Source organism: Amblyomma mixtum, chromosome 3 (assembly GCF_055824585.1).
Source record: "Amblyomma mixtum isolate Tamu chromosome 3, ASM5582458v1, whole genome shotgun sequence".
Classification (NCBI taxonomy): Eukaryota; Metazoa; Arthropoda; class Arachnida; order Ixodida; family Ixodidae; genus Amblyomma; species Amblyomma mixtum.
Window position 1 is genome coordinate 235,943,940 of NC_143014.1, and position 5,601 is coordinate 235,949,540.

The following is a 5,601-nucleotide window of genomic DNA, read 5'->3' on the forward strand; positions in this document are numbered from 1 at the left end:
AGCTCGGGCAAAGCCAAACGAGTTGAAGGCTATTGTTCTTTTTCTTGCTCGGCGCTTCTCATTGTGGAGCGCACTTGGCCCCCAGCCGTAAGCAACGCCGTCGCCTAACCAGGTCGTGCAGTAACAATAGCCGCTTTCATTCGAGGCACAAGGTCTCTTAATCTTTTTTCTGTTCACTGAATTCACTGGAGAGATTAGATACAGCTTGTTGGTCTATTTCTCCTAGCTTATATATCTTGGTTCACACGTTGCATTTTACTGTATGTCTGGATTAACATGGTTCCGCGAAAAAGAGGCGACCGTGAACAGCACGTATGAACGAAGGGTAGAAATTTTTATTAACGATCATATCTTCGACAAAATGTCCTGAACCTAAAGACAAAGCCGTGAGGGATTGTGGATAGCGGGCTTAGTTATATTTGCCCCTGAATCCTCCTTCAGGATCAGCAGTCGGATATTGCGTGACCGCTGTTTAAACCATCTCTGTTTAAACCTCTGTCGACATACAGGTGCTTTTTTTATTTTCACCCTTCGCCTCTTCCTGGATACTGGTACGTATGGGGGCCCTGTGCTTCGTACATACCGGTTCCTCTGCTAAAGGTAAAGACATATCTGTGTTTTCATGCCCAACATTTTGTCTCCCTATATTTGGCACCATAGGATACATTGCTAAACGTCTGGTAAAGCCGGGACCTTCTTTTTTTCTTTTACAAGGATGAGTTCTTGTCAGAGACATACTTTAGTGTTTCGCTGCTGCTTACGAACGAGATTAGTAGAGAGATTATTACTGCAGTTAACTAAATTCTTGCTTCGCTTCCTCGCCATTGCTTGAAATGATGGCACGCTAAGGGCGCAATGCGTGCAAATACGCTGAATACGCTGAACATTGCATAGGCCTTGTTCCCAGGATGGGTCGTCAAGGTAACTAGGCTTCTTATCCGCAACCTCTGGAGGGAGTGATGCCAGCTACAGCGCCCTACGGTTCGTTGAGGTGCACAAGGTTAAAATGGTATTTTGGACGCAGGAAAAAAATTGAACGGCGATGAATGGCGACTACACAACTGGTGAGGTGGCAACTCAGCGCTGCATAGACACGAAAAGCGAACACAGACAGGCCTTTCTGAGGACAGGCCTTTCTGTAATACCATTGTTACACGGGCCGAGTTAACTGCGGTTAGCGTATGTTACACAGCGGACCAAACCGCAGTTACACCACTAACCGCGGTTATCGCGAACCGAGCTTGGCAACCTCGGTTAGCTCGTGAACCGAGACTATGGTAGCGTCCATGGACGGAGGCAGCGCGTCGGCAGCGTCGGCGTCCCTGTCGGCGTCCGCGTGTGATAAACGCACGTGCTGGTCTGCATCAATGACGGAAAGCCCAATTAGGCTGTGGGACAATCATTTGCGCCACCTGCGGTGGACGACTCGCACCACCAAGATATATGAGGCGATTACGGCAGAAAAGAACGCGCATCTGCCGTCAGGTATGTAGTTCACAGTGAAGCAAGTTCGCCTGAAAATGAACTTTAACAAAAAGTACCGGTAAGTACAAGAGTATATCTTGTACACCATTTGGTGGCTGCTGTTTAATATGCGCGGAGCTAACGGGCATTTTTTCAAGCGGTCGAACTTCGTCGTGCGCCGTACTGCTAGCTGTTTTGTTGTGTTGCATGGGGCGAAATATTTACCTTCATTTTTCTTCGTCCACTCTTTGATTTGGGTTAAGCAACGCATAGTGCAAGGCCGTTTCTTAAAATATTAGCAGTACTAAATAATTACGTCAAAATGAACCATGACGTTTCCTCTGCGGTAACGCTATCCGGGCTGTGAACTATAGAGCTGCGTTGCACGTGGTCAAAGCGAATTGAATGCGAAATGGGGAGTTGAATGGCGCTAAACACCACATGGGCGCCAGGGACGGCGCAGTGAATACTTCCCGATTAACATGCCAATTTTTGTTCTTTAGCGTGCATTGATACCGCGTAGCACACGGGCGTATTCTGCGTATTGCTTTCATCGAAACGCTGCCGCTGAAGCCGGGATTAAACTAGTTACCCTGCTCATTAGAGTGCCATAACCGCTCAGCCAAGTCATTAAAAGATTATGCTGGCTGTCACTGCCAATATGGATAGTTCAGATTGTGATCGCATAGCATCATATTTAGCTTCCATTTCTACATAATTCATTGCACGATACTCACCAAGCATGCTGTCAGATATTTTGTTAACATTGCCCTGATAGGTTCTTCAGCAAGCTGTGTCTAAAGTGAGTTTTTTTTTTCTTAGGAAACTCAGGCGGAAAGGCATAACGACTGGCTCCAAAGGCATAGATTGGCAGCATTACTGGAGCCTTCACAAATTTTTAGGAACACTATCAACCAACGACGACCAGTTGATCGAAGAAAGTTTCCAGGTTTCCAGGAAAATTTCTTTTCCCTGTTTCTCTACCGCAGAAAAATGGACGATTTGGAGTGTACTGAAAGAAAAATTTTTTTCACAAGCAATAATGCACCCAGCGCATATTGCAATGCATGAAATTGTGGCTTATTAGTTACACTTCTGAATGAAACAAACAGCGGAGTTGTGCGTGCCAAAGTACATAAAAATGTTTTGTGTAATATGCCAAAAACACGAAAAAAGTATACAGCAAAAATAAAAATTACCGGCTGCACTGAGCCAGAACTTTCTTAGAGAAAAACTGGAATATACAAACTGTTCGACATGTTTATAGCTGTCATTATTCTCAGTTTCAGCTATGACAAAAAAATTATTGCACTTTCCATGGCCGATCAAGTCGGGGGTCATGACTGCGTGAAAAGAAATCAGTGGTGAAGATGTGAAGCAGAGGTAGACTGACGGGTGCTTCACAATTTGTTCCTGTCTTGTTGTCTGATAGCCGAGCTTGCAGTTTCTTCTTTTTTACATTTTTTTCCAGTTGGTGATGGATGGATTCTATGATAGGATTGAGGGCGTGGACGTCTTGTGCCTCATCATACCCGAAGATTTGTTGAATTAGCTGCTCCCTGAAAGCCAGCTGATAAAATTTGGCATTTTAGGCAAGCTCTCAAACATCGGGATGGATGAAGCAAGTTTTATCGATGTAGTTCAAAAGCCATACCACTTTCCAAGTCTTGCCAATAGATACTGCCACCGCTGCATCATCCGGGTCCGTTACGTGCAAAAGAAAACAAACAAAAAAGCAACAAAGCATTTTTGGGAAATGATTTTTGATGGCAGAAGGCCAGAGTTGATTATCCCTGTATTTCAGTAGAGATATGATTCCAGAGAATTTCAGCATCTCCGACGGACGTACGTCTTTCCATGAGCCGTCACGCCGAGCATATGTTCGTCTTTCCAAAATCACCATCCATGCATACCTGTCAGAGTTTTCGCACATGGTCTCCATCACTTCTGCCGTAAAGAGCCTACAAAAAGTCGACAGGTCGAGCGAATATCCGAGCGCCGCTCCGTAGCGATGCTCCAGAATGGGCAACTGGCTGCCTGCTTGGTTGAAAAACGCGACGTGACCTTGAGCATTTGACAAACTGTCTTCGCCATACGTTGTGAAGACCCTGAAGCACAAGACTAAACCACAGACATTAATTACAAACGACATGCACCGCAGAAAACACATAGCCAACGAAAACCGAACTTACATGCAAGTATGCAAGTACGCGCTGACGTTCCAAGCCCCTGAGGCGAAGTCTTGCTGTCGAAACCGAAATCAGACGTTTGCACATCATTGCCTGACTCATAACCGCTGCTGTCATAGCAAAAACGAAACTGAAACCGGCCGATGTGCTCGGTGTCAGTTTTCGCTTTCGAGGAGCGCACGGCGCCATTTTCTGCGGCTGACGCTGCTGCCATGGATGCTGCGGCCGGCATGGTTCTATGGCCGTTCAAAGTTTCATTTTTCGCGGCGCCCCCTCACGTCAAAACACAAAAAAAAAAACTGAAATGAAAAAGCAGTTGTTAAGCACACAAATTAGATGGCGAAGGACTCCCATTATGCTCATAAATTAGCTTTTTTTTTTCGCGTGCGATTTGAATCGTTCATATGTGAACTGCTCAGCGGAGTAGCCCATTGCGCTCGGGGCGAGCAGTTGCTTTTTTTGTTTGCTGATGGAAAAGTTCAGTATGAAGAGTTCTGCAACTTTGAATCCACATTTTTGGCATGATTACACAAAGCACATATTCTACATTTTTCATTCTCTTATTTTCTGAATGGATATGTGTAATAATTTTGTGCTTTTTTTGCGGGTCTCTCAAATATTGGAAATCAAATATTTTCTTTTCGTACGCAACCTATTTTGTTTTTTCTTTGTATGATTGTAAAGAATAATATATTGGGTAATCTGTGATGCGCTGGAATAAAGAAACATTTTAAGGTAATAGGTGAAAAAAAATCTGTTGCACACCACCCTGATACCCTGTTTTCGCACGGTAAGGAAACAGTCAGATTTCGTGCTTGTTGATGCTTGTTGATCGCGAGCGGAAAACAGGGTCCTGTTTGACTTCACTAGGCACACTGCAGATTGCGTACGGCTTCACAGGGTGTAGCGCAGTGCTTCGCGATTTGTCAGTGGTTTGGCACTGGACTTCAGATGCTCAAGTATTTCCCTGCAACTAGGAGGGCTTGTGGAGCAGATGCTGTGAAAGCCGTGAGAGACGATTAGTCCTGCCTCGTGAGAACAGTAGAAGAGCTTTTGGAAAGCACGCATCCCTTAGAAACGCTGTCGAAGGCGAGCGGACTCCGTTGGCAGGTAAAGGCTTCGATTTCATAGCCGGCGTATAAACGCGCATCCAATTTGCAGATGATCCTCAAGGTCAGAAAGGTCTTACCGGACCTGTAGAAATCTGCAGAAGGCCCTCAAAGAAATGGAACGGGACGAAAATGCTTTCGCTAAGATGTTCCAAGACATTTCTCGACTATATCCGTCGCATGATATCGACATACCCGACGTATGAAAGAGAAAAGTGAATAGGCACGCGCACCCCAAGAATGCTGACCAATGTTTTCCTGTCACAAAGCAGGAAGAGCTTCGCGTGGCTGCATAATGCCGCAACGCATTACTGGCGCCACCTAGTAGTCGCGCTCAGGAGGCTGGCGCGCGGTCGTCTTCGCCCGTGAGCTCGCTCGCTAGTCGGTTAGCCGGCCGGGCCGTTTTCCGCTGGCGCTTGGACGTTGTGGCAAATACAAACCTGCCTACCTGCTTCTGTGACATTTTGGTGGAGGTGCTGGGTACATCCCATGTCCGAAGAGCTTTTGGGTGCCTCCGAAGCCCAGCTACACACCTTGGACACACCTGTGCACAAGGCCAGCCGCCGCTTGAGAGGCCTAGCTCCCGAGTGTGGTCCCCTTCTTACCTTACCGCGAACCATGACGACTACAGAGGCAAGCCAGCCCGTTCACCTTCCAGTAAGTGCCCAGCCGCTGTTCTTCCATGCTCCGCGTATGCCCACGCCGTTCCATGGCGACAAATTTGAGGATGTTGAGGACTGGTTGACCAATTACGACCGGGTCGCTGCGTTTAATGCGTGGGACGATGAGCGAAAGTTGCGGAACATTTATTTTTCACTTGAAGACGCCGCCAAGATGTG